This window comes from Delphinapterus leucas, chromosome 4 (genome assembly GCF_059928025.1).
Source record: "Delphinapterus leucas isolate spDelLeu-1000000601 "Yukka" chromosome 4, BTC_Dleu_Yukka2, whole genome shotgun sequence".
Classification (NCBI taxonomy): Eukaryota; Metazoa; Chordata; class Mammalia; order Artiodactyla; family Monodontidae; genus Delphinapterus; species Delphinapterus leucas.
The window spans coordinates 85296727-85306687 of NC_143132.1; the positions used below are offsets into that span (position 1 = coordinate 85296727).

General features: G+C 41.4%; 1 non-coding gene and 1 pseudogene across 1 annotated transcript; one reads left to right on the forward strand and one right to left on the reverse strand.

Annotated features, from left to right (window-relative positions):
- Nucleotides 1-4691: 4691 nt before the first annotated feature.
- Nucleotides 4692-4798, forward strand: LOC115802398 (U6 spliceosomal RNA). The gene has a single exon (XR_004022864.1). It is a non-coding gene; the product is annotated as a U6 spliceosomal RNA (small nuclear RNA).
- Nucleotides 4799-6034: 1236 nt separating this feature from the next.
- On the reverse strand, nucleotides 6035-7330 carry LOC149749383 (small ribosomal subunit protein uS10 pseudogene; annotated as a pseudogene).
- Between the last annotated feature and the right edge of the window lie 2631 nt (nucleotides 7331-9961).

The window sequence follows — 9961 nt, forward strand, 5'->3', positions numbered from 1 at the left end:
AAATGTGGTAATCAAGGATGACCCTGAGGTTTTGGCTTGAGTGTCAAGGTACAATTGGTGGTGTTGACTGAATTGTATTGAATTGAATTGAATTGAATTGGTGAGGAAGTTTGGGGAATGGGTTCTGTTGGGTGGCCTGTGGGAGAGACTAGGAATCAAGGGTTCTGCTTTGGTTGGAGACGTATACTAGACATCCAAGAGGAGCTGTCAAGGATTAGGAAACAACTAAATGATAGAAAAGGAAACTGAGGCTGAAAAATGGATATGCAGGTACCAAGTGTTAGAACCCCACTAAGCCAAGCAGCCTCTTCTCCAGAATACGGCAGTTATCAATTATTTCCTTTAGTCAGAATTGGAAGATAAGTACAAAAGATCTGACAAGAGAAAGGTAAAAGAGACTGCAAAAGAACAGTTTTTGTTCTTTTAAGTTTGGGGAGGGGAGACTGGTTTTTTTCCCAGCACAATCTTTAGAAAAGGAAAGAAAAGTGAAACAAAACTTCTATCCTGGGGTCTAGTTAAGAACATGCACTCTGAGGCAGCTTGGGTTCAGACACTATCTCTATGGGTTACCCCTGTGTGACCTTGAAAATGTTCCTTCAAACCTTTGCCCCTTAGTTCCTGATATATAAAATATTTTTAAATGGGACCTACCTCCATGTGTCACCATGAGGGTGAGTTAATGTGTGTGGCAAGTGCTTCCAGCAAGACACACAGCAAGAGCTCACAGACCCTTAGCTCTAATCTGAGCTTCTGCAAGAAGCCCCAGCAATGCCGAACCATTTCCAGTTATCCAGACGAGCTAAGCTTTCTCTCCACTGGGTCTTTTCCCGGTTCTTCTCTAAACAGACATAGGTGTCCCTAAAAACCACCATGCTATGAAAAATTGTGCAATGAAAACCACAAGGCTTATGGGAAAATGGGGTTTAATGGCATAACACTCAAAAACATCTTCAGTGACACATTAAAAAAATATAGGGGGCTTCCCTGGTGGCGCAGTGGTTGAGAGTCCGCCTGCCGATGCAGGGGACACAGCTTCGTTCCCCAGTCCGGGAAGATCCCACATGCCGCGGAGCGGCTAGGCCCGTGAGCCATGGCCGCTGAGCCTGCGCGTCCAGAGCCGGTGCTCAGCAACGGGAGAGGCCACGACAGTGAGAGGCCCGTGTACCGCAAAAAAAAAAAAAAAAAAAAAAAAAAATATATATATATATATATATATATGAATCAAGATTTTAAGGGACTTCCCTGGTGGTCCAGTGGTTAAGACTCTGCGCTTCCAACGCATGGGGTGTGGGTTTGATCCCTGGTTAGGGAACTAAGATCCCACATGTCACATGGCCAAAAAAAAAAAGGATTTTAAATGTTTTTCCCTCAAAGGAGACTATCAAGAGAGGGAAAAGAACCCACATAATTAGAGAAATTATTTGCAAATCATTTATCTGATAAGGGTCCAGTATCCAGAATAGATATAGAACATTTATAACTCGACAACAAAAAGACAATCTAATTTAAAAATGGGCAAAGGACTTGAGTAGACATTTCTCCAAAGAAGAGATACAAATGGCCAACAGGGGTATTAAAAGACGCTCACCCTCATTAGTCATTAGAGAAATGCAAATCAACCACGATAAAATACCACTTCACACCCACTACGATGGTCATAATTTTAAAAAGAAGGAAAGAAAGAGAGAGAGAGATGACCCAGAAATTCCACTGCAAAGTATATGTCCAAAAGCATTGAAAAACAGAAGCTTGTACACAAATATTCATAGCATCTCTAGTCACAATAACTGACATAATCCAAATGTCCATCAACTGATGAATAGGTAAACAAAATGTGGTAAATCCATAATATGGAATATTATTCAGCCATAAAAGGAATGGAGTAGTGATGCATGCTACAACAGGATGAACCCTGAAAACATTATGCTAAGTGAAAGAAGGTGGATACAAAAAGCCACACATTGTATGATTCCATTTATACAAAATATCCAGAATAGGAATAGAAGAAGAGCTAACCATTGAGCTCTCGCCACATGTCAGGTACTGTGCAAACACCTTTTACATGCATAAACTTATTTCATCTTTATAAAAACTGTATGAGGTATGTACCGTTATTACCTCCCATTTTACATATTAAAAAATTGAGGCACAATTTTAAGAGGAGGATTAAAATCGGAGGATTAAAATCTGATGATTTAAATCTGAAGAGTCGAGTTATAGAGTATACTCTTATAACCACTATATAACCATAAGTAAAGACATTCAGATTTTAATTTTAAAAAAAAACACGAAAACTTAGTGCTGGTTAATCATGTCTTGCCATTAAACTTGTGCTGGCCACACAAGTCACCAGTCTGCAACCACTGTCAGGACAAAGTCTTTTCTCCTTCTCTCAGCCTTGAATGCCTCTTTTTGGAGTATGACAGGCATGCGTTCCACACATGACTTGTTTGTGTCCTTTTTCTTTACCTATAAAATAGGCATAAATAGAACTACTTTGCAAGGGTGTATAAATATACAAAATGAACTATATAAAGCTCTATCTAACACAATAGCTAGAACCTCACAGACAAGAAATAAATTAGAATATGAACTATTTTTTAAGTTTTTCCTGTTGTGTCCATCTCTTTCCTACAGAGCTGGGTGTAGGCCCCCTTCTCTTTGCCAGCACCTAGCAGGAGCCAGATAAATAGAAGATTTGCTTTGGTTGATGTTCGATCTCTTTTTATACCATTTTTTCCTAATTGAAAAATTAGTGAATGTTCATTTTAAAACAAAAACTTAGCAGAAGACAAAAGCTGGGAAAATTCTAAGTTATCTTGACTATATTATTACATCTGGAAATAATATCATTTTTATATTTTAGCATTTATCTTTCCAGACTTACTTTTATGGATATTTATAATAATTCCAATATGGGATTATTCAAAACATATTCCTCTATGCAATGATTTTTTTTTATTATTTTCTTTTTCTTTTTCTTTTTTTTTTTTTTGGCCACACCACAGGCATGCAGGATCTTAGTTCCCCAACCAGGGATTGAACCCGTGCCCTCTCAGTGGAAGCTTGGAGTCTTAACCACAGGACTGCCAGGGAAGTCTGAACAATGCTTTTTTCTTTAAAAAAAAAAAGATATACAGATGCACACACATATTTTTCATGTGAAGACATACATATTTACACCAAGTTTTTAAGTACTAATTATATTTTTTAAAACAAATTTTGTCTACAATATCTCCCTTTCTTATGGAACTAACATCCAACTGATTTATACTGAGTAATATATATTTTCAACATTTATTGAGAACCATTTATTGAACCAGCAATGGCTCCACACAGACCTCTGCCTCTGCCCTTGTGCCAAGGTAAACCTTATTTACACCTTGTGATCTCAGACAGAGAGGGTGCAGCAAGATGAAAATATTGAAAAAAATTTAAATAAGCAGCCAACCTCCAAGCAAGTGCATCATGTAAAGCAAATGTATGTGTCTGGTTTCATCTCTGACTCATTGATAGAAGTGAGTACTGGGGAGCCAGGGTATTATTTAGCCTAGCAAAGTCCTGACCAATTTAGTCTATGTCCTAGTCTGCTACTGAATCTATTCTCACTCCTACAAAGGGTGAGAGGCAGGCTGGTGAGGTAGAAAAAGGATGGACTTCACATTTCTTGATTCCACTTACTTCCTAGCAGGGTGTCCTTGAACAAGTTGCTTAATTTCTCTGAGGCCCGTTTCCTTATCAGTAAAATAGAGATAGGAATAACTATCTCATCAAGTTGTTAAGAGGATTAAATGAGATCTTTTTGGATCACAAATCCAGTAGAAGCCTGATTTACAGCTCAAGGGCCCCCAGGGCTCTCCTGTGCCTTCCTGGTAAAATCCAATCCCCTTGGGAAGCCTCTCCAGTCCACTTCTCACAGGCTCCCTCACTCGCCAGCCACAGAATGCTATTTCCCGAGATACAATCCTTCACTCACCCAGCACATTTTTTTTTGAGTCCCTGTTATGAGTGAGGCCCTGGATTAAATGTTAGTAATACACTGTGGAACCTGACTGACCTGAGGTCTGGTGAGGCCTCAAGGGAGTAAAGTGGCCATTACAATCCTGTGTGCCGACTGATGCGGGAGGGAAGGGCAAGGTGCTCTAGGAGTGCATATGAAAGTCACCTTACCTAGACTTGAAAGGCCTTGGAAAGCTGTCTGAAGAAGTTGGATCGTATTTAGAGAGTGCCTCTAAAGGGATGTAGTGTGTGATCTGGCACAAATCACATCTCTGCATTTTTTTTGTAGGTGAGGTGTAAGGCTAGAAGAGGTCATATTTACCAAAAGGAATATTCTTCATCCTTTTGGATATACTTTCCAAAGGTTTAGCAAATTTCCCTCCCAGCACATTCTCCATTCCCTTACAACCTTCTCATGAAAGAGCCTTTTACTGTTCCCAGCCCATAGGTGAAATATCCCAGCAATGGGCTAGTAGAAGAGGGAGGTGCCCAGGGAAACTTTCCCTGAGAGCAACACAGGAATTTAGAAGAAGAAAGCAGGGGGCAGGGCAGGGGCAGGGGGATGATGGAATTTTTAAAAAATCACCATTCAGCAATCCAGACTGAGATAATTGATTCAGTCAAGGATCATAAACGGATGCTAAAACCATTAGGTGAAAAGTTGAGAAACAGGATGCTCAAAAATCCCTTAAGTGCTCACTTCGGCAGCACATATACTAAAATTGTAACGATACAGAGAAGATTAGCATGGCCCCTGTGTGAGGATGACATGCAAATTCGTGAACCATTCCATATTTTTATATGGGGATATATGTATACATATAGCTGATTCACTTTGTTACACAGCAGCAAGTAACACAACAATGTAAAGCGATTATACTGCAGTAAAGAGGTTAAAAAAATTTTTTTAATTAAAAAAAATCCCTTAAAATGGAAAGATCTGATGATCATCACCTTACCCAAATGATCAAACTCAGAACTTTCCTCTGAAGCATTTGGCAGGGTTCTTCTGCCATGTCTTTGATATTTCACTTCAAACTTTATTCTAAACGGGAGGGGCCACAGCAGTGAGAGGCCCACGTACCGAAGAAAAAAAAAAAAAAAAAAAAACCTTTATTCTAAGTCTTCTTTTGCCCGTTTCTCAATACGTGTGTCTCTAGAATTTAGTCTCCTGCCTTCTTTCCTTTTTATGCTACACGTTCTTCCTGGGCAAGTTCAGCCGCTCCCAAGATCTTAACCAAAAAGCTATTTGCTGATAACTTCCGAATCTGTCTCCATTCCAGGTCTCTTTCCACAGCTCTAAATTCATAGTCCAACTGCCTGCTGACCTTCATCACTGGGACTTCCTCAACTGCAACTTTCTTAGCACTTAACTTCTCCTCTTTTCCTGGCCCGATTCAGGAATATTTCTCATCTTGCATTCCTTAACTTAATTAATGACCTCATGATCAATCAGTTATCCAAGCCAGAAATCTGGTGTTCTTTCTTTATTCATATTGTCAGCCAGGATATATTTATTATCTACTAATGGCAAGGTACTATGTTTATTGTTAGACATGCAATAGGGCAAAAACAATTTCAAAACCTATTTACCGGAGGAAATAAACATCATTTTGATGATCATAAAAATATATGCATAATCATAAATTGAGATAAATGTTTTGAGAAAAAAGAATAAGGAGCTGAGAAAACAAAACAGAGAACCTGCCCCAGCTGAGGGGTAGGGTGGGAAAGGGGATAAGGAAATCAATTTCAGAAAATCCTTCTCTGAGAAAATATTTGAATTCAGATAAGAATTTGGAATGAACTAAGCAGGGGAGGGAAGAAGTGGGTGGAGGTCTCTAGGAAGAGGGAAGGACACAAAAACCTGGAGGTGGAGCTTTGAAGAAGTGAGAGAATGATCATATGAATGGAGCACAGAGAACAATAGGAAGAGTTCAAAACCAGGCTGAAGCAATCACTGGGGCCAAAACTTGCTGCGCAACGAAAACCATATATAGTGTTTTGAACGCTGTCTTAAAAATAATGGGGGGGGGCTTCCCTGGTGGCACAGTGGTTGACAGTCCGCCTGCCGATGCAAGGGACACGGGTTCGTGCCCTGGTCTGGGAAGATCCCACATGCCGTGGAGCAGCTGAGCCCGTGAGCCATGGCTGCTGAGCCTGCGCGTCCGGAGCCTGTGCTCCGCAACGAGAGAGGCCACAACAGTGAGAGGCCCGTGTACCGCAAAAAAACAAAACAAACAAACAAAAAAATTTTTTAAAGAAAAACAGGGGGGACGGGCTTCCCTGGTGGCGCAGTGGTTGAGAATCTGCCTGCTAATGCAGGGGATACGGGTTCGAGCCCTGGTCTGGGAGGATCCCACATGCCGCGGAGCAACTAGGCCGGTGAGCCACAACTACTGAGCCTGCGCGTCTGGAGCCTGTGCCCGGCAACAAGGGAGGCCGCAATAGTGAGAGGCCCGCGCACCGCAATGAAGAGTGGCTCCCACTTGCCACAACTAGAGAAAGCCCTCGCACAGAAACGAAGACGCAAAAATAAATTAATTAATTAATAAACTCCTACCCCCCAACATCTTCTTAAAAAAAAAGAAAAGAAAGGGGGGACTTCCCTCGTGGCACAGTGGTTAAGAATCCGGCTGCCGATGCAGGGGACACGGGTTCAATCCTTGGTCCGGGAAGATCCCACGTGCCGCAGAGCAATTAAACCCGTGTGCCACAACTACTGAGCCTGCTCTCTAGAGCCCGCGAGCCACAACTACTGAAGCCCATGTGCAACAACTACTGAAGCCTGCACGCCTAGAGCCCGTGCTCCGCAACAAGAGAAGCCACCGCAGTGAGAAGCCTGTGCACCCCAACGAAGAGTAGCCCGCAAAACAACAAAGACCCAAAGCAGCCTAAATAAATAAATAAATAAATAGAAAAAAGGGAAGGCATTGTGTGTGTTTTTTTTTAACAACTGATTATCAATTTATTAAAAATGTTGATTTAAGCATCTGCTATGGTGACTTCAACCTCGACTCCTGGCTCAATACTGATGGAAGTGATCTGCTTGACAATCTCAGAAGGACTGTGCAGGTCAATAAGTCACTTGTGGATCCTCATCTGGAAACAATCCCAAGTCTTAGAACCTTCACCACAAGGAGTTTTCCTTGTAGTTATTCTGAGTCTTGGTAGGCATCCGAACCGGTCCTTTCGCTTTGAGATTCTTTTCCTTCGTGCCTCTGATCAGGTCAGCACATACCCTCTGCAAAGACTTCAAGCTGCAGCTGGGGAGGGTGATTCTAATCCGGTGAATCGCCACCTCGGGCTTTATGGTATCTTTAAAAGCCATGGCTGCGGCGCGGCTTCCTGGCCGACTTGTTCCTCGGCGAGAGCGAACAGTGGTGAGTCAGGAGCAGGGTCGGGTGGCCCGAGGCTCCGCTGCAGCGGAGACCGCGGCTTCCTCCAAGAGAGCCATTGAACAGTTTTAAACAGGGTCAGGTGGCGATGGCAGTATTCTTTACAATAGGCAAAAGTGGAAACAACCCAAAATGTTTATCAATTGACGAATGGGTAAATATAATGTGGCATATCCATACAATGGAGTATTTTCATCTATAAAAAGCAATCAGAACTGATACATGCTACAACATGGATGAAAACACATCCATGAATGTGTTTTCACACATGGATGCTCAAAGAAAGAAACCAGTCGTTAAAAAAAAAAAAAAAAATATATATATATATATATACATTATGATTTTTATAACCATAAAATGTCCAGAATAGACAAATCTATAGACAAAGTAATTAGTGTTTGCCTGGGTCTGGGGAGGTAGTGGTGGTTTGGCAATGATGCTAATAGGCGCAGTGTTTCTTTTGGGGATGAGAAAAAGATGTAAAATTAGATTCTGGTGATAGTTGTACAACTCTGTGAATATATTACAAACCATTGAAATGTACACTTTATATTTTAATATTTTGAACAATTTTATTTTATTTATTTATTTTTTGCCCATGCGCTACGTGGCTTGCAGGATTTCAGTTCCCCGACCACGGATTAAACCCGGGCCACCGCAGTGAAAGCGCTGAGTCCTAACCACTACACCACCAGGGAACTTCCTGAAACATACATTTTAAATGGGTGAATTGTATGGTATGTGAATTTCACCTCAATAAAACTGTTTTAAATTAGGAAAGAAAGAAACAGAGATTTAAGCCAGATGACAACATGCCATTTTTAAATAGATGTTACTCCTGTTCATTGATTCCAAGGTCCTCTTATTCAAGATATCAAGATAGCTTGGAAACTGGTCATCAGAAGTTCATTTGGTGTAGACATAATCAAAACAAAAGGAATTTAATGGTTTTGAGTGAGGTCTCTCAAATCAGCTAAAGACAACATGATCAACTAGTGACTGATGTATTTATATATCTAACATCCTGAAAATGCTGTAGATACTCTGACAAAACTCTGAGGATTCAATTCATTCATTCATTCATTCATTCATTCAACATCTGTTTATTGAGAACCTGTATGTGGTACTTAATAATGCATGCTTTAGGGACTTCCCTGGTGGTTCAGTGGGTAAGACTCCGCCCTCCCAATGCAGGGGGTCCAGGGTCCATCCCTGGTCCGGGAACTAGATCCCACAAGCACGCCACAACTAAGAGTTTGCACGCCGCAACTAAGAATTCTGCACGCTGCAACAAAGATCCTGTGCGCCGCAACTAAGACCCAGCACAGCCAAAATAAATATTTTTAAAAAAAGAAATACATGCTTTAAACAGTAGTCATCTTTTTAAAATATTAAATTGACACCCACGGTCTGACAATAGCACTAAATATTAGAAGTAGAGGCTATTCCTTAAATCTGAATATAAGTTCTCCGAGTGCATGATTCAATTCTGGATAGTGGGATGGTGGAAGCAGGAAACTGACATTTACTGAATGTCTACAGTTTGTCAAGTACTGTGCTAAGTAATTCAAAAGTATGATCTCATTTAATCCTCACAATAACACTTTGAGGTGAGTATTATCTGCAGATGAATAAACTATTCAAAGAGGTTGTATAACTTACCCAAAGTCACACAACCTGTAAGTTAGAGAGAAGATACTTGAAACAAGGTCTTCTGATTCTAAAAACAGCGTTTTGCTTTGTTTTGGGTTTGGTTTTGTGTCTGCTGGTTCCCAAGAGAACATTTTCATAAATTAATTAATTAATTCAACAAAGATTTATGTAGCATTACCATATGCCATGCACTGTGCTGGACCCTACAGATACGGAAAACAACCACTGACCTCACAGTGCTCACAGTCTAGCTAGGAAGACAAATCTTTTAACAAAGACAGTTTGAATCATCAACATATTGTAAGATTCAACTGCCCGTATTGAATTTCACTGTGCTACGTGCTTCTGCATTCAACAAGATCCCAGCCCCAGGGCTTCCCTGGTGGCGCAGTGGTTGAGAGTCCGCCTGCCGATGCAGGGAACATGGGTTCGTGCCCCGGTCCGGGAAGATCCCACATGCCGCAGAGCGGCTGGGCCCGTGAGCCATGGCCGCTGAGCCTGCGCGTCCGGAGCCTGTGCTCCGCAATGAGAGAGGCCACAACAGTGAGAGGCCCGCGTACCGCAAAAAAAAAAAAAAAAAAAAAAAAAAAAAGATCCCAGCCCCAGCTTTCCTTCCCAACTGCATCTCCTGCCACTTCATCCAGGATCCTCTGTGCCAGACACGCTGAAGTCTTCCCAGCAATGCCCTAACCCACTGCTCTTTCTTTTCACTTTCATTCTCCCTCTACTTTTGAATATGCTTCCCTTTCTGCCTTTTCCTACCTCTTAGGAAAAATAGATTTCAAAAGTTCAAGAGAGTGAAGGACTTTGGTTTCATTCTGAATTAGCCTCTTTGTATCACAGTGGCATGTTACTTAATCTCCCAGCTTCAGGACCCCATCTATAAACTGAGAATGATAATAACCACCTCA